The sequence below is a fragment of the Hemitrygon akajei genome, chromosome 8 (assembly GCF_048418815.1).
Source record: "Hemitrygon akajei chromosome 8, sHemAka1.3, whole genome shotgun sequence".
In the NCBI taxonomy this organism is placed as follows: domain Eukaryota; kingdom Metazoa; phylum Chordata; class Chondrichthyes; order Myliobatiformes; family Dasyatidae; genus Hemitrygon; species Hemitrygon akajei.
The window spans coordinates 113318377-113345467 of record NC_133131.1 but is presented as its reverse complement, the minus strand read 5'-3'; the positions used below and the strand labels follow the sequence as shown (position 1 = coordinate 113345467).

Below are 27091 nucleotides of genomic sequence, written 5' to 3'. Positions count from 1 at the left end.
AAAGTCAACTGGTAATGTTCTGCTTAAGAGTTCAAGGGTAAAAGGAGGAAGCTGGAAATGAAAATCTCCTTTCTTCTGCCTCTCTCCCTTCTTGAAGGGTGGAGTCGCATTTGCAATTTTTCCAGTCTTCCAGAACATAGAAACATAGAAAACCTACAGCATAATACAGGCCCTTCGGCCCACAAAGCTGTGCTGAACATGTCCTTAGCCTAGAACTACCTAGGCTTACCCACAGCCCTCTATTTTTCTAAGCTCCAAGTATCCAGGAGTCTCTTAAAAGAATGAATTGTTTCCGCCTCCACCATCGTCACCGCCACCGGCAGCCCATTCCATGCACTCACCGCTCTGCATAAAAAACTTACCCCTGACATCTCTGTACCTACTTCCAAGCACCTTAAACCTGTGCCCAGTTGTGGCAGCCATTTCAGCCCTGGGAAAGAGCCTCTGACTATCCACACGATCAATGCCTCTCATTATCTTGTACTCCTCTATCAGGTCACCTCTCATCCTCCGTTGCTCCAAGGAGAGAAGGCCAAGTTCACTCAACCTATTCTCATAAAGCATGCTTCCCAATCCAGGCAACATCCTTGTAAATCTCCTCTGCACCCTTTCTACGGTTTCCATGTCTTTCCTGTAGTGGGGTGACCAGAATTGAGCACAGTACTCCAAGTGTGGTCCTATATAGCTGCAACATTACCTCTCGGCTCCTAAACTCAATCCCATGGTTGAAGGAGATAAAATGCACTGTATGCCTTCTTAACCACAGAGTCAACCAGTGTAGCAGCTTTGACTGTCCCCAAGATCCCAATGATCCTCCACACTGCCAAGAGTCCTTACCATTAATGCTATATTCTGCCATCATATTTGACCTACCAAATGAACCACCTCAGACTTATCTGGGTTGAACTCCATCTGCCACTTCTCAGCCTACTTTTGCATCCTATAGTGATCTTGAAAGAATGCCTCCACATTCTCTCAGCCACCTCTTTCAGAACCCTGGGGTGTACAGCATCTGGTCCAGGTGACTTATCTACCTTCAGACCTTTCAGTTTCCCAAGAACCTTCTCTCCTCGTAATGGTAAGTTCACACACGTCATGACCCCGGCACCTGGAACTTCACCATACTGGTAGAGTCTTCCACAGTGAAGTCTGATGCAAAATACTTACAGGCCAGTTAGTCTGACCTCAGTGGTTGGGAAGATGTCGGAGTCAATTGTTAAGGATGTGGTGTCGGAGTACTTGGAGGCACATGTTAAAATAGGTTGAAGTCAAGTTGGTTTCCTGAAGGGAAAATCTTGTCTGACAAATCTTTTGGAATTCTTTAAAGAAATAAAAAGCAGGATAGACAAAAGAGAATCAGTGGATGTTGTGGACTTGGATTTGCAGAAACCCTTAGACAAGTTGCCCACACACGAGGCTACTTAACAAGTTAAAAGCCCATGGTATTATAGGAAAGATAGTAGTCTGGATAGAGCATTGGCTGATTGGTAGGAGGCAAAGAGTTAGAGTAAAGGGAACCTTTTCTGGTTTGGTTGCCAATGACTAGTGGTGTTCCACAAGCGACTGTGTAGGGACTGATTCTTTTTACGTTATTTGGCACTGATTTGGATGATGGAATTGAGAGCCCTTTGTTGCAAGGATATAACGTTGAGTCCTTTATAAGGCACTCATGAGGCCTCACCTGTGAGTAGCTTTGGGCCCCTTATATAAGAAAGGATGTGCTGATATTAGAGAGGGCCCAAAGGACATTCAGGATTGAAAGGCCTTATATGAGGAGTGTTTGATGGCTCTGGGCCTGTATTCACTGGGACTCAGAAAAAATGAGGGTGGGGGAGGGGACCTCAGTGAAACCTATCGAACGTAGAAAGGCCTCAATAGAGTGGATGTGGAGAGGATGTTCCTATGGTTGGGGAGTCTAAGACCACAGGACACAGCCTCAGAATAGTGGGATATTTATTTAGAATGGTGATGAGGAGGAATTTCTTTAGCCAGAGAAAAGTGAATATGGAATTCATTGCCACAGGCAGCTGCGGAGGCCAAGTCATTGGGTATATTTAAGGCAGGGGTTGATAGATTCTTGAATAGTCAGGGCATGAAGGGATATAGGAAGAATGCATGAGATTGGGGCAGAGAGGGAAATGGATCAGTCTTGATGGGCCAAATGGCCTAATTCTGCTCCTATATCTTATGGTCTTACAAGTAGCATTCACATGGAGAACATAAAATTAGAAATAACATTACTCACTATTTTAACTAGAAAGAACATGATTAGAGGAACACAAGCAGAACAAATAAAAGCCAAGCTAATTTTAAAGTGATCAAAGTAGTCAGAGTGTTGCTAAACTTTAGTGATTAGGGTGGTGCTGGTTAGTTCAAGAACTGAATGCGTTGAACGGACGTTGCTGGTTCTTGAACCCGTGTGGCGTGGAATTACAGGTATCTGTAATCCTTAACAGTGGTACCAGGGACGCAACATATCATACTAGAATCACATCTGTAACCAGAAAATCTGCTATCTGCTCTCCTAACTACAGCAAATAACATAATTTTTGGTCTGCTAACCATTCCCCTCCCTCCCTGTACAGTTGAGACATCCAAAGCACTCAAGTCTCAGTTGGAAACATTCATTACTCATTGATTAACGACCAAGATGCCATCGAGGTTTTCGTGGATCACCTGTCTGTTCCTGGCCAGGCCCTCTCTAGCAAATGCACTGGTAAATTGGTCTAATATGGACACTTCAGCCAAGGTACAGTGCGAAACCTGTCTTGCATACCAGTCAGATCAATTCGTTACAACAGTACATTAAGATAGTACAAGGTACAACTGTAAAGGATTCGGAATAAAGTGTTACAGTTATAGAAAGTGCAAATGCAGCTGGACCCTAAGGCACCAGGTATTAACAAAATAGATTGTGAGGTTAATAGTCTAACTCATTGAACCAATAGTCTTAAACCGCAGGACAGAAGCCATCTTGAGCCTGATGATACATTCTTTCAGGCTCTGGTACTTTCTGCCCGGTGGGAGAGGCGAGAAGAAAGAATGCCCAGGGTAGTGAGGTCTTTGATTGTGTTAGCTACTTTTCCAAGGCATGGAAAATGTCCATGGAGAGGAGGCTGGTTTCTGCTAAATGCTGAGCTCTGTCCACAACTCTCTGCAGTTCCTTGTGATCATGGTTTTTCGGTCTTGCCTCGAAGTCCATTAGTCACTATTGCCCACAACTTGTTGAGCGGTGCATTGTACATACAGTGGTCTGTACTTACCAGCTGTGCAGTGAAAAAGGCACAAGAAGTTTGGTATGGGCCCCCAAATCCTAAGAACTTTCTGCAGGGGCACAAGTGAGAGGATCCTGACTGGCTACATCACAGCCTGGTATGGAAACTGTACTTCCCTCAAGACTCGCGTGACTCTGCAGAGAGTGGTGCGGACAACCAGCGCATCTGTAGATGAGAACTTCCTATCATTCAGGACATTTACAATGACAGGTGTGTAAAAAGGGCCCGAAGGATCATTGGGGACCCAAGTCACCCCCAACCACAAACTGTTCCAGCTGCTACCATCTGGGAAACAGTACCCGCAGTATAAAAGCCAGGACCAAGAGGCTCCGGGACAGCTTCTTCCAACAGGCCATCAGATTGCTTAACTCATGCTGATGCATCTGTATTTCTATGTTATATTGACTATCCTGTTGTACATAATATTTATTATAAATTACTATAAAATTGCACATTGCACATTTAGACGGAGACGTAAGGTAAAGATTTTTACTCCTCATGTAAGAAATAAAGCCAATTCAATTGAATTCATGTGCTGGAATACATGTATAACCTGCACATTGAGGTTCCATGCCAATCCTGGTAGGAATTTTCATGGATCAGATAAAGTAAATGCAGTCTCAATTTCTACATGCTGTAAGTAGTGGCCCGTCAAGGACCAATGAAGACCATTCAGTAGAGGGATTTTTGTCTCAGGATATACATTGCCACTACAGTTTTGTCGCCCCCCTTTCCCTCAAAAACCCCATGCAGAGCCTGGCTGATCTTCCACACTTCTGTGAACTACAAGCTGCAGCAGAGCGCCTCTTTGACGCCAGTGATTTGTTGTAAAAATATTAAATAAAACTGTGCATGAAAATAACTAACTTAGCACTTGTTAATGATACATGTTCTACTATATGTCTACTTCCAGCTCAGATTTTTCACTTAGTTATCAGTACAGAACAATCAATTGTTCCAGCCAGACTCAATCAAACTGACAGTAAAAGCTATTTTTGTTGCCATACATCAAATTATATCAAATAGCTTAGTCTTTCATTTTGCTGAAAACTTTAGCAGCCAATGCAATGCCACTCCCTTTGGTAAAGAGAGATTTCGGCAAGGCATTAAATGAATGTGACGTAGTTTCTTTTGTAAGGAATTAGCCCTATTGGACCAACTCGTGATGCATCTAGATTCAACACTTTCTATGGTACATTGATTGGTGAGGGTCAGAGGGAACATGCCAAAAAGTAGAAGTGCTGGTGGGCTGTCCTGGTCCAAACATTTAGACACCATAGCCTAAAACCTGAAGCTATCAACCTTCTCAACCTTAGCACCGTTGATGTAAATGAAGTACATGTACCGCTCCCCTAACTGAAGACAATAACTAACTCTTGGTTTTGCTGACATTGAGGGAAAGGTTGTTTTCATGACACTACGTCAATACGTTCTCTATCACTTTCTTGTGTCTCATTATTTGAGATGTGGCCACCTACGGTGGTGTCACCTGCAAACTTGTAGATGGAATTGCTGCACTCCTTGCAGTTTTGAATTTCAGAATGACTACCATATGTTATGTAGAAGACAGTTAGCTTCAGAGAAGGGCTGCAGTGATGTCAGTCATTGTTTACGTTTTAAACCCAGAGCCTGAACTCCTCCAAAGTTCAAAGTAAATTTGTTTTCAAAGTTCCTATAATTCACCATATACTACCCCTGAGGTTCATTTTCTTTCTGGCATTCATAGTAGATACAAAGAAGCACATTAGAATCAATGCAAAACTGCACACAACAAAGATGGACAAATAACCCAACATGCAAAAAGACAACAAACTGTGCAAATACAAAATAATAAGAATAAGCAATAAATATCAAGAACAGGATTTACAGAGTCTTTAAGAGTGAGATCATTGATTCTGGATCAGTTCAGTGTTGGAGTGAGTGAAGTTATCCCTTCTGGTTGAGAGGTAATAAGTGTACCTAAACCTGATGGTGTAGGACTTGAGGCTCCTGTACCTCTCTCCTGATGGCAACAGCGAGAAGACAGCATGGCCTGGATTAATTTTTCTTGCAGGCTTGCACTTGATACCACCAAGGTGGGCTGCATCTGTAAACAATGACTTGGAGTATAGAAAGGAGATAGAGAGTAACATAGAGCCATGACATCAACCATTCCCTCAGTGTCATCAAAACAAAAGAGCTAGTCATAAAGGGGGGGGGGGGGGGGGGGGAGGCGGCTGGAGGGTTGAAAGCTTCAAATTTCTAGGAGTAACTATCACTAATAGCCCATCATAGTCCTACCATGTTAATGCCAAGGCCATGAAAGCTCACCAATGTCTCTACCTTCTCAAGAGGCTAAAGGAAGATTAAATGCCTCCATCAACCTTTACTAATTTTTATTAATGCTCTATAGAAATATCCTATCTGGAAGCATAACAGCCTGGTATGGAAACTGGTTTGCGTGTGTCCACAAGAAACTGCAGAGAAACACACACAATTCTTGAGGAACTCAGCAGGTCAGGGCAGCATCAATGCAAATAAAAAGCAATCAATGTTTCGGGCCAAGACCCTTCATCAGGACTGGAAAAGGGGGAAAGCCAGATTAAGAAGTGGGTTGGGAGGGGGGAATGAAGTAAAAATCTGGCATGTGATAGATGGAAAAGGTAAATATCTAAAGCAGCAATCTGCTAGGAGTGGGGAGTGGACCATGGGAAACAGGGAAGGAGGAGAGGCAGCTCCAACATCATATACAAGTTTGCTGACAACACTGTCACAGGCCAAATGAAAAGTGGTGATGAATCAGCACATAGGAAGGAGACTGAAAATCTGGCTGAGTGGTGCCGCAACAACAACCTCTTTTGTAATGTCAGCAAGATCGTTGACTCCAACGCTTGAGGTCTATGAGCCAGTCCTCACTGTAGGATCAGAGATGGAAAGGGATAGCAAGTTTGAATTCCTCAGTGTTCACATTTCAGAGGACCTGTGCAGGAACCAGCACGCAAGTTTAGAACATAGAACGTAGAAAAACTAAAGCACAATACAAGCCCTTCGGCTCACAATGCTGTGCCAAACATGTACTTACCTTAGAAATTACCTAGAGTTACCCATAGTTTTCTATTTTTCTAAGCTCCATGTACCTATCCAGGAGTCTCTTAAAAGACCCTATCGAATCTGCCTCCACCACCATTGCCGGCAGCCCATTCCACGCACTCACTATTCTCTGAGTAAAAAACTTACCCCTGACATCTCCTCTGTACCTACTTCCAAGCACCTTAAAACTGTACCTTCTCGTGCTAGCCATCTCACCCCTGGGAAAAAGCCTCTGTCTATCCACTTGATCAATGCCTCTCATCATCTTATACACCTCTATCAGGTCACCTCTCATCCTCTGCCCGCTCCAAGGAGAAAAGGCCAAGTTCACTCAACCTATTCTCGTAAGGCATGCTCCCTAATTCAGGCAACATCCTTGTAAATCTCCTCTGCACCCTTTCTATGGTTTCCACATCCTTCCTATAGTGACACGACCAGAACTGAGCACAGTACTCCAAGTGGGCTCTGACCCAGCGTCCTATATAGCTGTAACGTCACCTCTCGGCTCCTAAACTCAATCCCACGATTGATGAAGGCCAATGCACCGTATGCCTTCTTAACCACAGAGTCAACCTGCGCAGCAGCTTTGAGTGTCCTATGGACTCGGACCCCAAGATCCTCTGTTCCTCCACACTGCCAAGAGTCTTACCATTAATACTATATTCTGTCATCATAGTTGATCTACCAACGTAGATTGGGGGACCACTTTGCTGAGCATCTACACTCTATCTGCCAGAAAAAGCAGGATCACATAGTGGCCACCCATTTTAATTCCAATTCCCATTCCACAGCTTCCTCTACTGCCGTGATGAAGCCACACTCAGGTTGGAGGAACAACACCTTATATTCCATCTGGGTAGTCTCCAACCTGATGAGCTGACCATTGATTTCTTGAACTTCTGGTAATGCCCTCTCCCCCCACCATTCTCCATTTCCCTTTCTCATCTATCTACTTACCTTCCCATTACCTCCCTCAGGTGCTCCTCCTCCTCTCCTTTCTTCCATGGCCTCCTGCCCTCTCCTATCAGATTCCCCCCTTCTCCAGCCCTTTATCACTTTCAACAATCGACTTCCCAGCTCTTTACTTCACCTATTTCCTTGTATTTCTTCCTCCCCTTCCCCCACCTTCCCATCTTTTTTCTCCAGTTCTGATAAAGGGTCTCAGCCTGAAATGTTGATTGTTTACTTTTTTCCCCATAGATGCTGCCTGGACTGCTGACTTCCTCCAGCATTTTGAGTGTGTATCTTGGATTTCCAGCATCTGCAGATTTTCTTGTTTGTGGATACAGCCCAGTCCATCACAGGGAAAGACCTCCCCACCATTGAGCACATCTACACGAGCATTGTTGCAGGAAAGCAACATCATCAGCAGCAGTCCCCACCACCCAGGACATGCTCTCTTCTTGCTACTGCCATCAGGAACATGTACAGGAGCCTCAGGACACTCACTACCAGGTTCAGGAACAGTTATTACCCCTCAACCATCAAGCTCTTGAACCATTGGGGATAACTTCACTTGCCCAACCATTGAAATGTTCCCACAATTTTTTGGCCTCACTTTCAAGAACTTTTCATCTCATGTTCTCAATATTTATTGCTTATTTATTATTAATAATTCTTTCTTTTTGTATTTACACAGTTTGTTGTCTTTTGCACACTGGTTGAATGCCCAAGTTGATGTGGTCTTTCATTGATTCTGTTATGGTTATTATTCTACAATGGATTTATTGAATATGCACACAAGAAAATGAATCTCAGGGTTGTATATGGTGACATATACATACTTTGATAATAAATTTACTTTAAACTCTAATACTTAACCCCAGCATTTTTCTGATGACTAATGATGTAAAGTTAGTTGGCCTGCAGTCTCCCTCTCTTTCCTTCACTAGTGATTATGTATTTGCCACCTTTCAATCCTCTTGAATCATTCTAGAAGTATTCTAGATGTGGAATTTTGGAAAATTCACAAACAATGCCTCCATCAAATGTGAATGTATCAAGAAGCAAACTGAGGGAAGCAAAATTTGAATGTATGACTTCATGAAATTAATTCAAATCCATTGCAGCTTTACATTTTCCCACAGCTGCTGCAATGTAAATGATCTTGCTGCATCATCATTTAATTTTCAAGCAACTTCCTAGTTTGGTTTGACTTCTCTTTCATGTTTCTAAATGTCTAAGGGCGTATAGTGTGATGGCCTTCATCAACCATGGGATTGAGTTCATGAGTGCTAATGTTACAACTATACAAGACCTTAGTTAGACCCCACTTTGAGTACAGTACTATGTTCAGTTCTGGTAACCTCACGACAGGAAGGATGTGGACACTATAGAGAGTGCAGAGAAGATTTACAAGGATGTTGCCTGGATTGGAGAACATGCCTTATGAGAATAGGTTGAGTGAACTCGGCCTTTTCTCCTTGGAGTGACGGAGGATAAGTGGTGACTCGATAGAGGTGTACAAGATGATGAGCGGCATTGATCATGTGGAAAGCCAGAGGCTTTTTCCCAGGGCTGAAATGGCAAACACGAGGGGGGATAGTTTTAAGGTGCTTGGAAAGTAGGTAGAAGGAGGATGTCAGGGGTAAGTTTTTCACACAAAGATTGGTGGGTGCATGGAATGCACTGCCAGCAACAGTGGTAGAGGCAGATACAATAGGGTTTTTAGATAGGTACATGGAGCTTAGAAAAATAGATGGCTATGCGGTAGGGAAATTCTAGGCAGCTTCTACAGTAGGTTACATGATCAGCACAACATTGTGGGCTGAAACACCTGTAATGTACTGTAGATTTCTATGTATATGGTGTTACCTTATAGTCAATAGTAAATTTATTCCATCTCTCAAAAGTTATTTTTGATTAACTAAATATCTGACAAGGCCAACCACGCACACCACAGAGGTGGAAACACTCAGTACACATGACTTCTGAACCAAGGCCACAGAGGTGGTGTGATCAATGGAAAAGGAGAGGCTGTCATCAGACTAATAATTAGCCTAGCTGATGAAAACGCTGTTGGAGAATATCATCTTCTCACATTTAGTTGGGAAAGATCACTTCTTCACAACTGGTTGGAGAAAAAATAATCAAACCACAACTGTGGCTGAGGCAAAGTGCATTCTTCCGCAGTAAAATGAGCTCTTGTTGCCCTCGTCAGTTGGAGGCGATCATCTTGGCACACATCTTGAAAGGAAGATTATCTTGGAAGGGAAGCGGCAGAAACCGTTATCATTATAAAAACCTCCCAAGAGATTCCAGTGGAATTTTCATTGCTGGCTGGCCAGTTGCATTTGATGTTGCACAGCTTGCTCCTGGACTATTTCTAAATCATCTCAAGAACTGCTTCCCAGTTAACAAGAAACGAATGGTATCCATCTGTTTAATGTTTTTTAAAGGTTAAACTGAAAGCCAGAGGTGTCTAAAACATTGTTTAATGCAGCCACATCACATCCATGATGTTTGCAGCTGTCTTGCTGTACAACCTGCCAGGGAAGTCAACCTGGACCTTTATCCATTTGTCATCTGGTTAGAAGCTTTCAAAACTGTAAGGCTAAATGAAGACACAAGAGACTGCAGATGCCGGAATCTGCAGCAAAATGCAAGAGAGTGTAAAAATCACTTCTAGTACCAGACACCTCTAGGTCTGTTATTGAATCAGGGGCATCCCAGTGACTTCACAGATTTAAGGTTTAATCTGGCCCCTGGTATCATCCGTGCAGAATTTGCACGCTCTTCTTGTAACTGATGGGATAGATCCCGATGCTCCAGTTTCAACCACATCCAAAACATCCGCTTGCTGTGGGGATAATTGGCTACTGTAAATTAGAACATAGAACATAGAATAGTACAGCACATTACAGGCCCTTCGGCCCACAATGTTGTGCCCACAAACCCTGCCTCACATATAACCCCCCACCTTAAGTTCCTCCATATACTTGTCTAGTAGTCTCTTAAACTTCACTAGTGTGTCTGCCTCCACCACTGACTAGTGCATTCCACACACCAACCACTCTCTGAGTGACAAACCTTCCTCTAATATCCTCCTTGAACTTTCCTCCCCTTAACTTAAAGCCATGTCCTCTTGTACTGAGCAGTGGTGCCCTATTCCTCTTAATATCTTGTACACCTCTATCATGTCTCCTTTCACCCTCCTTCTCTCCAAACAGTAAAGCCCTAGCTCCCTTAATCTCTGATAATAATCCATACTTTCTAAACCAGGCAGCATCCTCGTAAATCTCCTCTGTACCCTTTCCAATGCTTCCACATCCTTCCTATCGTGAGGCGACCAGAACTGGACACAGTACTCTAAGTGTGGCCTAACCAGAGTTTTATAGAGCTGCATCATTACATTGCGTCAAAGCTAACACCCCATAAGCTTTCTTAACTACCCTATCTACCTGTGAGGCAACTTTCAGGGATCTGTGGACATGTACCCCCAGATCCCTCTGCTCCTCCACACTACCAAGTATCCTGCCATTTACTTTGTACTCTGCCTTGGAGTTTGTCCTTCCAAAGTGTACCACCTCACACCTCTCCGGGTTGAACTCCATCTGCCACTGCTCAGCCCACTTCTGTATCCTATCAATGTCTCTCTGCAATCTTCAACAATCCTCTACACTACCTACACCATCACCAACCTTTGTGTCGTCTGCAAACTTGCCAACCCACCCTTCTACCCCCACATCCAGGTCGTTAATAAAAATCACGAAAAGTAGAGGTCCCAGAACAGATCCTTGTGGGACACCACTAGTCACAACCCTCCAATCTGAATGTACTCCCTCCACCACAACCCTCTGCCTTCTGCAGGCAAGCCAATTCTGAATCCACCTGGCCAAACTTCCCTGGATCCCATGCCTTCTGACTTTCTGAATAAGCCTACCATGTGGTACCTTGTCAAATGCCTTACTAAAATCCATGTAGATCACATCCACTACACTACCCTCATCTATATGCCTGGTCACCTCCTCAAAGAACTCTAAAGCCATGCTGACTGTCCCTGATCAGACCATGATTCTCTAAATGCCCATAGATCCTATTTCTAAGAATCTTTTCCAACAGCTTTCCCACCACAGACGTAGGCTCACTGGTCTATAATTACCCGGACTATCCCTACTACCTTTTTTGAACAAGGGGACAACATTTGCCTCCCTCTAGTCCTCCGGTACCATTCCTGTGGACAACGAGGACATAAAGATCCTAGCCAGAGGCTCAGCAATCTCTTCCCTCGCCTCATGGAGCAGCCTGAGGAATATTCCATCAGGCCCCGGGGACTTACCCGTCCTAATGTATTTTAACAACTCCAACACCTCCTCTCCCTTAATATCTACGTTCCAGAACATCAACCTCACTCATATGGTCCTCACTGTCATCAAGTTCCCTCTCATTGGTGAATACCAAAGAGAAGTATTCATTGAGGACCTCGCTCACTTCCACAGCCTCCAGGCACATCTTCCCACTTTTATCTCTAATCGGTCCTACCTTTACTCCTGTCATCCTTTTGTTCTTCACATAATTGAAGAATGCCTTGGGGTTTTCCAAGTCACCCATGATAACAACCTTGTTATTTTTGTACCTTTCCAAAATCTGCCTCCCAATCTGCTCCTCGGTATCTCTGCTGCTACCAGGGGGCCTATAGAATACCCCCAGTAGAGTAACTGCTCCCTTCCTGTTCCTGACTTCCACCCATACTGGCTCAAAAGAGGATCCTGCTACATTACCCACCCTTTCTGCAGCTGTAATAGTATCCCTGACCAGTAATGCCACCCCTCCTCCCCTCCCCCCCCTCTATCCCTTTTAAAGCACTGAAATCCAGGAATATTGAGAATCCATTCCTGCCCTGGTGCCAGCCAAGTCTCCGTAATGGCCATTACATCATAATTCCATGTATGTATCCAAGCTCTCAGTTCATCACCCTTGTTCCTGATGCTTCTTGCATTGAAGTACTCACACTTTAGCCCTTCTACCTTTATACCCTTTATTCTGCTGCTCTTTCCTCAAAGCCTCTCTATATGTTAGATCTGGCTTTACTCCATGCACTTCTTTCACTGCTCTATCACTCCGGGTCCCATCCCCCTTGCAAATTAGTTTAAACCCTCCCGAACCATGCTAGCAAATCTACCAGCAAAGATATTGCTCCCCCTCGAGTTCAGGTGCAACCCATCCAATCTATACAGGTCCCACCTTCCCCAGAAGAGATCCCAATGGTCCAAAAATCTAAAACCTTGCCCCCTGCACCAACTCCTCAGCCACGCATTCAACTGCCATCTCCTCCAATTCTTACCATCACTATCACGTAGTACTGGCAGCAATCCTGAGAACGTCACCCTTGAGGTCCTGTTCTTCAGCCTTCTGCCTAGTTCCCGAAACTCACACTTCAGGACCTCATCCCTCTTCCTGCCTATGTCGTTGGTCCCAACATGTATCATGACTTCTGGTTGCTTTCCCTCTCATACCAGGATGTTATGCACCCGGTCAGAGACATCCCGGACCCTGGCACCCGAGAGGCAACAAACCATGCGGGTTTCCTTCTCACGTCCACAAAATCTCCTGTCTGCTCCCCGACTATAGAGTCTCCAATGACGACAGCTCTCCTCTTCTCCGTCCCATCCTTCTGCACCACAGGGTCAGACTCAGTGCCAGAGGCCCTGCCACCGTGGCTCACACCTGGTCGGTCGTCCTCTTCAACAGTATCCAGGATGGTAGACTTATTATTCAGGGGAATGGCTACAGGGGTGCTCTGCACTACCTGTCTACTCTCCTTCACTTTCCCCCCTCGGACTGTCACCCAACGACCTGCTTCCGGCAGCCTACGTGTGATTACCTCCCTGTAGCTCTCATCTATGACTGCCTCATTCTCCCTTATGAGTCAAAGGTCATCCAGTTGCTGCTCCAGATTCCTCACACGGTCTTCCAGATCGCCCAGCCGCAAGCACTTCTGGTAGATGTGACTCTGCGGGAGAGGGGAGTTCCCCCAAGACTGCCACATCTCACAGGAGAGGCACATCACCGTCTCAGCAGGCATTGTAAAGACTAACTGGGAACAAGCTCGTCCTCCGCTTCTTCTAGTTGAAGCCTCTCGAGTCAAAGCCTCAAATCTCCACTCCTTCACTGGCCACTTTCCACAGGCCGCTCCACTTCAGGTAACCCTCTGTTTATTTGTTTGAGCTTTTCGAACTGCTTGGTCACCTGACCTCGATTGCCCAATCAGCTGCTTTCTGCTGAGTCTGAGCTATTCAAATCTTGATTGTCTAATCAATGGCTTTCTGCTGAGCTATTCAAATCTTGATTGACTTGATTGTACAGTCCAACTGCCAAAACTGCCAGAATCTCTCGAGTCAAAACCTCAAATCTCCACTCCTTCACTGGCCCACTCACTCACTGGCCGCTTTCCACTCTTGTTACTCTTGTTTTAGGAGGGTAGGGGGAGAATCTGGGTATGTGGAATGGTGGAGGACAGGGAGTTGATCGGCTTGTAAGACAGAATGAGCAAATAAATAGGGAAAAGTATATTGACAGTATGAGATTTGTGAATAGTCTTCTTATATGATAAAGATTAACTCTTGATCTCTCGATCTACCTCATAGTGGCCCTTGCACTTTATTATCTCCACGCACTACACTCATTGGCTGTTACACTATTGTTTCAGCATTGTTTTGTTTTTCTTTTGAAATACCTCAATATACTTGGGTATGGAATAACTTGTTGGAAGTCTTGCAAATAAAACATTTTCACTTAATCTTGGTGCATAAGACTATAAGACCAGAAGATACAGGTGCCAGAATTAGGCCAGTTGGGCCATCGTCTGCTCCACTGTTTCATCATGGCTGATCTAATTCCCTCTTAGACCCAATCTCCTGCCTTTTCCTTGTATCCCTTCATGCCCTGACTAACCAAGAATCTATCAATCTTTGCCTTAATTATACTCAAGGACTTGGCCTCCATCGCCATCTGTGTTGATGAATTCCACAGATTTACCAATCTCTGGTGAAAGAAATTCTTCTTCATCTCCGTTCTAAATGGATGCCCTATTCTGAGGCTATGTCCTCTGGTCTTAGACCCCCCCCCCCCCCAACATAGGAAACATCCTCTCCACATCCACTATCAAGGCCTTTCACCATGCAATAGATTTCAATTAGGTCACCTCTCATTCTTCTGAATACAGTCCCAGAGGTATCAAATGCTCCTCATATGATAAGCCTTTCAATCCTGGAATCAGTTTCATGAACCTCCTTTGAACCTTCTTCAATGTCAGCACATCCTTTCTTAGTTAAGGGGCTCAAAACTGCCCACAATGCTCCAAGTGAGGCCTCATCAGTGCCTTATAAAGTCTCAACATTACATCCTTGCCTCTATTCTAGTCCACTCAAAATAAGTACTGACATTGCATTTGCCTTCCTCACCACAGACTCAACCTGCAAATTAACCTTTAGGGAATCCTGTAGTTCAGATTTTTAAATTTTCTCTCCATTTAGAAAATAGTCTTTGCTTTTATTTCTTCTACCAAATTGCATGACCATACACTTCCCAACACTAGATTCCATCTGCCACTTCTTTGCCCACTGTCCTTAATATATCTAAGTCTGCTTCCTCAACACTACCTGCCCCTCTATCTTCGTATCGTCCACAAACTTGGCCACAAAGTCCTCAATTCTGTCATGCAAATCATAGATGTATAACAAAAAAAGAAGTGGTCCCAACGTAGATCCCTGTGGAACAGAACTAGTCACTATCAGCCGAACAGGAATGGCTCCCTTTATTCCCACTCTTTGCCTTCTGTCAGCCAGCCAATGCTCTAACAGACATCTTTAACATCTCTTTGGAACAGTCCACTGACCCCTTAGGATTCAAGGCGGCCACAATCATCCTAATGCCCAAGAGGACAGCAGTAACCTTCCTGAACGAATACCGTCCAGTGGCACTGTTCTCAACAATAAGTGCTTCGAGAGGCTGTTTATGGATCACATTAAATCCCATCTTGGACCCTTCTCACTTCACTATCACTCAAATTGGTTCACTGATGATCCATAGCCTCTGCACACCACTCTGTCCTCTACCACTGAAAATGGTGCCTCAAATGCCAGGATGCTATCTATTGACTTCAGCTCAGCATTCAAAATGATCATACTTCAGAGGGTAAACTGTCCTTGTTGGGTCTCAACACATCTCTCTCTCTCTATAACCGGATCCTGGACTTCTTGACAGAAAGGCCACAGTCAACAGCCAAAAGGCTCAACAAACTGATTAGAAAGACTGGCTCTGTTATAGGAGTCAAACTGGACATAGCGGAGGCTGTGATAGAACAAAGGAGCCTGCGGAAAATCCTGGCAATTCTGTACAATGCTTCTCACCCTCTGCATGCCTCTTTGGCTGAACAGAGGAGAACTTATAGTAATAGACTAAGACAATTGTGCTGCTCCAAAGGGTCATTCTTACCTTCAGCCATTAGACTCTATAATGAGTCAAACTGCAGCTGGGAAAGTGATAATCCCCTCCTGTTAAAACTGCTTGTGGCAACTCATTTTTTATTCTTTCTACTTCTCTTCTAATATTTATATCTGTGCACTCACAATGTTTTTGTGACACTGTAGCTTCTTTTGGGATCAGTAAAGTATCTACAGTATCTATCAGTCAGTCCAGTTTGGCAGAAACACTGCTAACTCCATCACACTGAGCACCAGTGCTCCCAGACCTGTGCTCAGCCCACTGCTGACATATGACTGCATTGCTACATACAGTTCAAACTGATGTTCGCTGATGACACAAAAGTGATTGGCCTCATCCACAAAAAACGACAAGACGGTATAGAGAGAGGAGGCAGAGCAGCTGGTAGAATGGTGCAAGCACAACAACTTGAATTTCAACATGGATAAGACCAAAGAGGTGAGTGTGGACTTTAGGAAGGTGCAAGCTGACACTCCTCACTGTGCATACACAGCTCCTGCCGTGGAGAGTCAGGACCACCAACTTTCTGGAAGTGCACATAACGGATGATCTCACCTGGTCCCTCAACACCACCTTTTTATAGCACAGCATGGTCTCCATTTCCTGAGATTGTCATGACTGAAGCTTCCTCCAACCCCATTTTAATCAATTTTTCACAGGAGCACTATCTGGTACTGGAATTGCAAGGCATCTGATCTCAAGACCCTACAAAGAATTGCGAGGACTGCTGAGAGATCATCAGGGTCTCTCTTCCACCCATTTGACATATCTATCAGGAGCACGCAGAGCCCTTAGCATTGTCAGTGATCCCTCCCATCCGTACAACAATCTCTTTGACCCTACCATCAGGCAGAAGGTAGCACAGCATTAGGACAAGAACTGTTAGGATGGAAACAGCTTCCTCCACCCAGTTCAGTGAGACTACTGAACTCCCGGCCACCACCCACGTCTCATCACATATCAAGTGCCAGTAGCATTATGCTGTTTACTCTTAAACTTGCATCATGTATGCATCTTTATTATTTGTTTAATTCATTTGTGGTAATATTATTTTATGTGTCGTGAGTTATATATACTGCGTTGTGCACCTTGGTCTGGAGGAATGCGGTCTCATTTGGCAGTCTATATGTGTACAGTTGAGTAACAATAAACTTGAACTTGAAAATTTACCTCAATTGTAAGTGGTTCAAATTGAATCAGCAGGGTCTAATTTGCAGCCATTAGGTTTCCTAAGTTTTACTTCGTGGGGGGGGGGATGGTCCTCAAACTCTGAGTTACTACAAACTTTTCACTTACCCAGCAGATGTGGCAATTTATCAAATGGACAAACATTCAGGTCAGCTGAAGTGCATAATGTGACACTTTTGAAGTACCCCCGCAGGCCTCAATTAGAGTAGGGTTGTTCTGTGGCTGTAACAGGTGCCCAAGTTTAAAGGAATTTATGAGAATCAAATATTTAAACCCATGATTAGCAGTTACCCCCATTGTTGGAAAACCATAGCTTTAAATTTGACAGATGTTTACTTCTAATCTTCCATAAATAGCTGTAGCTACCAGCATGGGATTGTATTGCAGCTTAGCTTGGCCAAACTATATGTGCTATTTAGTTAAGTATATACCCTGCAGTTTTAGCCGCTTTAAACAGGTAGAAAACCATACAATTACCCTTGTCCTTAACAGTGCTTCTCTCCATTGACTCCACCCACATTACAAAGCAACCCCTGGGACCAGTACATGTTGCGTGCTAGAATAGGTGTTTGATAAAAGTATTTACCCTCAAAGTTAACTATAATGAAATAAAGAGACATAGATATCTAAAGCTACATAGCTAAGCTGTTATGTTGAAAACTTTATTGTAAGAGCTAAGTGCAATTTCTATAAGATACAAGTTTGATACTTTAAACAAAAAATTGATTTGTGAATATATTGACCTACTCTGCAGCTAATTCCTTATTAAAAAAATCAAAGATCTGATACACCTTGCAGAACTGACATACATTGATTTACATTATATTCTAAATCAAGTCCAACAAGTTGCAGTTTACCATCCACTGTCTCTGTAACTTTCCCATGGAATCTCTCATTAACAAGTTGGATGGACATTACATCACACTTCATGGTAAACAATTTTGTTGCAATGTAACAAGAACTAATTGCAATAAGGTAGTAAGTGTTGTCATACAAAGGTACACTATTACTTTGAACGTCATCCACGATGAAGTGTTAGCACACTGACTCACAGAGTTAAAGACCTGGCCAGTTTTAATCCAGCTCAGACAGAAAAAATATTGCTTTCAGTTATGCACAAAAAGCAAAACCTTATTTGCAGATAACAATAAGAAATGTTATGGAAATCTAGCATTTCTTCTGTGACGGAGTGAAAATAAGATGATGTACATCCTGACAGAATGAGGACCTTCATTTAGGATTTGACATTACTGTAACTAATGAAAGAGTTGCTTACTGCAAGCAGTGGATCAGAACATTTCACTCTCAGCTATATTAACATCAATAACCTTGGTGAGCTCAAAAACACCAACTACCTAAAAATTCAACATTGTGTAACAAACCCAATTACTCAATGGGATTAAACGTCCTTTTAGGTGTAACAGTCGCGGAGAGAGTAGTGTTTGAAGCTACACTACAGATGGGACAGGATGAAACTTTACACAGTTCCATTTAGCCTTAAGGATGGGGTCATGCAACGAATGCAGAGTTAATGGCGAGGGCAATGTTGATCTCAATGGTCAACTGGAAAAAGCAAGTTATTCTGAATTTGGAATACAATACTAATCCTGAGACTAGAAAGGTAACAAAATGCTCAAGTGAGAGATAAAACTAATTTGGCATCCAGAAAAGGTTTAAGTAATTCCATGTCAATGTGTGAAATGTGGATGATGCAATTCAAGATAACATTCATGCGCTGTGTGGATTCGGTAGCAAGATCTCTCCAGATGGAACTACAGAAGCTATAAGAATGAAATTAGGACAGCCAGAAGAGGCCATGAGAAGCCCTTGGTGGACAGGATTAAGGAAAACCCCAAGGTATTCTACAAGTATGTGAAGAGCAAGAGGATAAGACGTGAGAGAACAGAACCAATCAAGTGTGACGATGGAAGAGTGTGTATGGAACCGGAGGAGATGGCAGACGTACTTAATGAACACTTTGCTTCAGTATTCACTACGGAAAAGGATCTTGGCGATTGTAGGGATGACTTGCAGTGGACTGAAAAGCTTGAGAATGTAGATATTAAGAAAGGGATGTGCTGCAGCTTTTGGAAAGCATCAAGTTGGATAAGTCAGTGGGACAAGAGGGGATGTACCCCAAGCTACTGTGGGAAGCGAGGAAGAGATTGCTGAGCCCCTGGCAATGATCTTTGCATCAATGAGGATGGGAGAGATTCCGGAGGATTGGAGGGTTGTGGATGTTGTTCCCTTATTCAAGAAAGTGTGTAGGGATAGCTCAGGAAATTATAGACCAGTGAGTCTTACTTCAGTTGATGGAGAAGATCCTGAGAGGCAGGATTTATGAACATTTCGAAAGGCATAATATGATTAGGAATAGTCAGCATGGCTTTGTGAAAATTACTAAACACATTGATGAAGGTAGAGCCGTAAATGTAGTGTATATGGATTTCAGCAAGACATTTGATAAGATACCCCATGCAAGCGTATTGAGAAAGTAAGGAGGCATGGGATCCATGAGGACATTGCTTTGTGGATCCAGAACGGGCTTGCCCACAGAAGGCAAAGAGTGGTTGTAGATGGGTCATATCTGATCTGGGACCCTATCTTTGTGATTTTTCTGAATGACCTGGATGAGGAAGTGGAGGGATGGGTTAGTAAGTTTGTTGATGACACAAAGGTTGGGGGTGTTGTGGATAGTGTGGAGGGCTGTCAGTGGGACATTGATAGGATGCAAAACTGGGCTGAGAAGTGGCAGATGAAGTTCAACCCAGATAATTGTGAAGTGGTTCATTTTGGTAGGTCAAATATGATGGCAGAATATAGCATTAATGACAAGACTCTTGGAAGTGTGGAGGATCAGAGGGTTCTTGGGGTCCAAGTCCATAGGACACTCAAAGCTGCTACGCTGGTTGACCCTGTGGTTAGAAAGCATACGGTGCATTGGCCTTCATCAATTGTTGGATTGAGTTTAAGAGCCAAGATGTAATGTTGCAGCTATATGGGACCCTGGTCAGACCCCACTTCGAGGATTGTGCTCAATTCTGGTCGCCTCACTACAGGAAGGATGTGGAAGCCATAGAAAGGGTGCAGAGGAGATTTACAAGGATGTTGCCTGGATTGGGGAGCATGCCTTACGAGAATAGGTTGACTGAACTCAACCTTTTCTCCTTGGAGTGATGTAGAATGAGAGGTGATCTGATAGAGGCGTACAAGATAAAGAGAGGCATTGATCATATGGATAGTCAGAGGCTTTTTACAAGGGCTGAAATGGCTAGCACGAGGGGGCATATTTTTAAGGTGCTTGGAAGTAGGTACAGAGGAGATATCAGTGGTAAGTTGTCTTTTTTTATGCACAGAGAGGTGAGTGCGTGGAATGGGTTGCCAGCAGCGGCGGTGGAGGCGGAAACGATAGGGTCTTTTAAGAGACTCCTGGATGGATTCATGGAGCTTAGAAAAACAGAGGGCTATGGGTAAAACCTAGGTAGTTCTATAGTAAGGACATGTTCGGCACAGCTTTGTGGGCCAAAGGGCTTGTATTGTGCTGTAGGTTTTCTATGTTTCTATATGTGATGAAGCAGTAGCTTCATGCAAGATACAAGGAATGTAAAAGCAGCTCTGTGATGCTAGATCGAGTAAAGAGGCATTTGAAAAGAATGGTATGATTCACCAGCTTCTGACTGAAAAAATTCTTCCTCACCTCCATTCTAATTTGATGTCACTCTATTCTGAGGCTGTGTTATCTGGTCCTAGACACCCCCACTATAGGAAATATCCTCTTCACATCCACTCCGTCTAGGCCTTTCAACGTTTGATAAGTTTCAATGAGATTTCTCTAAATTCCAGCAAATATAGGCCCAGAGCTATCAAATACTTCTCATACAATAAGAATTTCATTTTTGGAATCATTCTTGTGAACCTCCTCTGAACCCTCTCCAATGTCAACACATCCCTTCTTAGATAAGGGGCCCTAAATTTGCTCACCAGTGGCTTATAAAGCCTCAGTGTTACATCATCTTTGCTTTTACTCTTTGTATATAAAATGAGTCTCATACCTGGTTTCAAAAGGAAAGGCAGGTTGGCAGAGGGGGTGGGATGGCCTGGTTGGGAAAAAAATGAAATTAAATCCTTAAAAAAAAGGTGACGGGATCAGAATATGTTGAGTCCTTGTAGGAAAAGTTAAGAAACTGTAAACTGGATGATGTTGTAACAAAGGGCCCATTCCAGTGCTGTACGTACGTTTCTGTGAATACACTTCACCATTTCGTCTGACCAGAGAAACACATCCCTGTCAAATTAATTGGTTCTGAAATTTTGTAAAAACTGCTGTTTATTTGTAAATAGAACTATTTTCTGGTTAAATAACTAACTCACCTATTTGGCGATTGTGGATAGAAATGCAGAATAAGAAAATGAAGAGCTGATACTTGGGCAAGTCCACAGAAGACCTGGAAAAGTAACACAAAAAGGTAAAACATCTACCACAGAGAATGGAAGGTAAACAGGCAGCAAATGAAATGATCCTTTTTACAGATTGTGACTATCTGCAGAAATATATCATGGGACCAGAGACATCTGTGGGCCGCTCAGCTTACTAACTTCATCTCCCTGTCCATTAAAACAAAGTTTACGTGCATCTCATTCCCAAATCACGAATTGGGTTCCATTGCTCAAAAAATACTCTGTTTTTAAATTTTCATCTGACCTGTACTCAAGGAGGACTGTATATTTTCACTGCCTTTGTGTAGAGAAGTGATTTCTACCATCAACGCAAGTTATCTGGCTGTTTCACACTTAGAATCATAGCACAATACAGCACAGATACAGGCCCTCAGCCCAACCAGTCCATGTCAATCATTGTGCCCACCTATCTAGTTCCAATTTCCTGCACTCAGCACACATCTATCCGAGCTCTGCCCCTCCATGTACCTATTGAAATGCTCCTCAAGTGTTACTACTATACCTGCCTCAACCATTTCCTCTGGCACATCACTCCATTTTCAGGTTCCTTTTAAGTGTTTTCCCTCTCACCCTAAACCTATGCCCCTTTTGGCTCCCCATGCTATGGAAAAGACTGTTAATATCCACTTTATCTATGCCTCTCATTTTAAATACCTCTGTAAGACCACTCCTATGTTCCAAGATATAAAGACCTCAGCTGGCCAACCTCTCCCTATAACTCACGTCTTTTTCTGGCAACATCCTAACTCTTCTCTGCACTCTTTCCAGTTCAACATTTTTTTTAATAATAGAGTTCAAACTTTTACAGAGTACTCCAAAAGCTGCCTCACCAGTGACTTATACAAGCATAATGTAATGTCCCAACTTCTATACTCAGTGCCCTGACTGATGAAGGTCAGCATGCTAAATACCTTTTACATCACCCGGTTTACTGTGATGCTGACCTTCATCCATCAAAAGAGAGAAAAAAAACATTACCCACTCCTTTAGCCATCTTAAATGTTTCAATTAGTTAAGCAAGTTACTGAAACAAAGTCTGAATAGTCTGTACTTGGAAAAGTATGAATTAATCAAAGATGGTCAGCATGGCTTTGTTAGGAGGAGATCTTTCAAACCAACTTGATTAAATTTAACACAGATGTAACAAAATGTTTTGCAGAGATCAATGCAGTCTTTCTGGATTTCAGTAAGGCCTTTGAGGAAGTCTCACATGGGTAACTAGTCCAAAAGGTAAGAGCTACTAAGGATCCAAAATTACTTGATTATAGGAGGTAGAGAGTGATGACAGATGGTTGTTTTTGTGATTGAGAAGCCCCTGACAGTAATGCAAAGCAAGGATCAGTGATGGGACTCTTACTGTTTGTTATACATATTAATGATTTGGATATGATTGACATGTCTGGTAAATTTGCAGATGACACAAAATTGGCAATGTTGTTGAAACTAAAAAGGAAAATCTTAGTCTACTGGATATTATCAATCAGTTGTTAAGGTCGGCAAAGCAATGACAGGCAGAATTTAATCCAGGTAAGTATGAAAAATGCATTTTAGGAGGTCCAATGATAAATCCCAGGGAGTAATGAGAAACAGAGGGATTCCTAAAAGCAGCAGCACAAGGGGGGGTTACGGTATGACTTTGTAAACCATGGTTTGGCCACAGCCGGAACAGTGAGAGCTACATAAGAAGGGAGTGATTGCATGGGAAAGAGTGGAGGACATTTACCAGGATGCTACCTGGGAAGGAGTGTTTTAGGTACGAATAAAGACTGAATGGATAGGTTGGGTTTGTTTTCTTTGGAGAGGAGGAGACTGATGGAGTATCTGAAAGAGATGCTGTATACAAAATTATGAAGGGTATAGATTAATTTTTTAAAATCAGAGGGCAAAGGTTTAAGGTAAGCACTAGAAGGTTTAGCGGGGATCTGAGAAAGGATTCTTTTATCATTTGGTGGCTGGAATCTAGAATGCACTGTGTGAGAGAGTGATGGAGGCAGAACTCTCGCTATCTGTAGGAAGCATCCAAATGAACAGCAGAATCATCAAGACATAGAAGGCTGTGGGCCAACTCTTCAAAAGCAGTATTGATGGATAGATGATAGAGGTCCAAAGGGATTATTTCTGTGCTACTGGAGACGATCCCATGGCTCTAGATTCTCTCTTAATCCTCAACAATCACAAAAAGGAGTCTTGTCAAGAAAACCTGACTTTTATCACTTGTGCTGTTTTAGTGAATCTGCACTTTATTTTCTCCAAGTCCAATACACCCTTCCTGAGATTTGCTGCCCTGGATAGAATGCACTTGGTAAGGTACAGCCAGCTATTTTTGAGTTGACAATTATTTCTGATCGACTTTGCAAAGAGCTTTTGAACCAAAAGTGCATTTTTGTAAAATACTTTTGAAAGACTGTCTTGAGACAATTTGGTAACCTGAGTCACAATTTATTCTCACGAGCTGCGGTGCAAACCATCCAGCCTACAGAAAATAACATCTGAAGAGTGGCAATGCTGAAGGCAGAGAAATCCACTTTCGGTTACTAGCACTAAATTGATTTGAGAGTTTCTTGTCATGTTGTCTCAATAACCTTCACAGAAGCCAACAATGGAGCGACAAAAGTACAACAGGCAGCCAGTCTTGCATGCAATTATTGCTAGCCACTGAAGGATAACTTCCCCTCCCCAGTATTTTAGTGAAATTTTTGTGGATTTTGTAGCCATCACATCTCCAACACATCGAGCTGTCATGCACTTTCCCACAAGAAAAAAAACTCAGATCATTCCTTTAAAAGATCTAACTGAATCCATTGGAAGATTGAATAGCAGGTCTGCTTTTGATCATACTGCTTGAGGATAGCAATGAACAAAATCAGGATCTAAATGCATACAACATCAGATATGATCCCACATGCCTGCAGTATTTAAAAAATGAAAAGTATGTCCCTTGGAGAGGCTGAGGTTTAGAGTTTGACAGATATTCCAACATAAACCATGTACTTCAGTGCCAATTAGTGATATTCCACAGGATTTTAGATTTGGTTATATATCCCTAATGGCATATATAAGCAAGAGGATAACACTGATAAAAATTGATTATATACAAGACATACTGAAGTTAAAACGCTATATCTCCACTGAATTGCCAGTGGCACTAAATCTCCTGTAGACTCTGTTAATTTAACCCATGGGATCCCCACAAACATAGATGCAAAACAAAAATCAGTGCAAGTTTAAAATAGGGAAGTTACATCTTACTTTGAGATGAAGCCTAATAATTAGGCCTCAAAACATATCTCTCCCCAAATGGTCAAAATAAAATCAAAGAACGAGGTCTAAAATACACTAACACTGAAATGACATGGCTTTCATTATCTTGGTCCATGGGAAAACCACAAGCCAGGCCTGATCGATCCTGGCTGGGTCACCTGGGCGAGGGTACGTAGTGATTAAAGACCAGAAACACCCCAAGGCCCCAGGTTACATTATTGATGATGTGCCTCAGTGCATACCCGGTCAATTAAGCCAAGTGGTGTTGGACCAGGTTAATGAAAAGCATGGGCCAGATTAAAGTGGCTCTGTGACCCTATCCGCCACAGCTATACATGCCTCCGGACACTAAACTGCACAACCCTATCTCCCCCAGCCCCACATATGCATCCACCAACCCTACCCTTAACCCTAATGTCCAAGGCCCACACACCCCATCTAACCTGGACTGAACCCGACTAACTCTGACCACTGTCTCACAAACTAGCTAACATGTGTAAGGAGGAGGAAATCCAATAAAGTGTTGGACCTGGTTAATGAAGGCATGGGCCAGATCAAAGTGGCAGGCTTGTATGACACTGAAACTCATTTCATTTTCAATCTTTTTTTATTGATTTTCCAACAGAGAAAAAAATACAAATCAGAGGATGTTTTAGCAAACACGTAGCACAAAAAACATAGAAACAACAAAAGAAAATATACTGTCAAGGTCAATTAAATATAATGTTAAGCTGTTGTAAATAGTATATAAACAAGAAACCACAACTCCTCTTAACAAATAGTAAAGAAAAAAAAAGATAGGAATTTTTATTAATAAGGAGGGGAAAAAAACGGTAAACTAACCTAAAGCAAAAAAAAAGATTAGGCAGTCCATTTGTAATTTAATTTTTTATTGAAGTTCATCAAACAAACATTTCCTTAAGATGTATTTCAGACATTGTACATATATATCATATAATCATATATATCACAAATCTCCACAAAGTATTTATCTGGGGTATACACTTATAGAAAAGAGTGGAAAGAAAAAACAAGCAAAAGAACTATGTACAAGTAGGGAGTAATCTTTTTTTTTACAACAGATTCATTGATTTGTGAGAATAAAATCAGGCCTATGAGGCATTATGTAGTTAAACCATTTTCCCCAGTATGAATCAAATTGTTCCAGCTTATGATTAAGAGATGCTGTTATCTCCTCCATTTTGTAAACGTCCATTATAATCTCCATCCATGTATTTAAAGTTGGGCTCTCCTGTGATAACCATTTCCTAGTAAGTCTTTTTACCAGCCACCAACAGTATATTCATTAAATATTTATCTCTTTTCAACCATTCTTGAGGTATATATCCAAAATATATAGTTTTACTCTCCAAAGATGTCTTGTAGGGCATTGTGTATCCCCCTCCAATAGTTTTTGATAACAGGGCAGTCCCAAAAAATATGATAATGATTTGCATTTTGATTTCCACAATTTCTCCAGCAAACAGGGAGGTTACTATCATAATGGGATTTCTGAGAGGGTGTAATAAAATACCTTATCAAGTTTTTCCATCCAAACTCCCTCCATTTCTGTGAACTGTGAAAAGGTAGTCCATTTGAGGATAAAATTAGAAAAAAAGTTAAAAGAGAACATCCTTCCAGTCATCTCCGAACCTTTGCGGATAAGGAAAATTTTTCTTTAAAAAAATAAAAATAGAGAGAAAAAAATTAAATCATATGAAAATATTGAATAAAGGGTCACCAGACTTGCTCAAAGTTAAAAGATGTGTCAAACGTCCGGCTTCTAATTTTCTCCAAACTTCGACAGGACATAATGGAGGAAGGCCAGTAGGTGGATTAGAATCTTTCCAGTATAACAAGAGAGCTCTCCTAGCAAGTAAAGTTGCAAAGGCTATGACATGTTGAGCGGAAGCAGGAACTCTTCCTGTTTTCTCTGGAATAATCCCAAAAATTGCCGTAAGTGAATTGGGTTGTAAATCCACACCTATAACTTTTGATAATATTCTAAACACATCCCTCCTAAAATTATTTAACTTTACACAGGATCAAAACATATGAGTTAGAGTAGCCACCTCAGCATTGCATCTGTCACACATGGGGCTTATATGAGAAAAAATATGCACTACTTTATCTTTTGACATATGGGCCCTGTGTACTATCTTAAACTGAATTAGGGAGTGATGTGCACAGATAGATGAATTATTAACTAGATAATAAATTTTACACCATTCATCATCTGAAAGTGAATGTTGAAGTTCTATTTCCCAAGTACATTTAACCTTATCATTAGGCATCATACGTGCATTCATTAACTGTCTATATATAATAGCTATTAATCGTTTTTGAAATGGCCTAAGCTGAAAAATAGCATAAACCAAATTTGGTGAATAAGCCAA

General features: G+C 42.4%; 1 protein-coding gene across 3 annotated transcripts in view; it reads right to left on the bottom strand.

Moving 5' to 3' along the window:
• The window catches only part of coa1 (cytochrome C oxidase assembly factor 1), an 81399-nt gene that overhangs the window by 27938 nt on the left and 26370 nt on the right, over positions 1-27091 (bottom strand). For 2 of the 3 annotated variants that reach the window (XM_073054403.1, XM_073054404.1), the window contains one exon: positions 21348-21421. The exons of the other annotated variant lie outside the window; for it this stretch is intronic. The gene's annotated coding sequence lies outside the window, so the exon portion shown is untranslated. The remainder of the gene's footprint in view (positions 1-21347; positions 21422-27091) is intronic. 3 annotated transcript variants of the gene reach the window in all.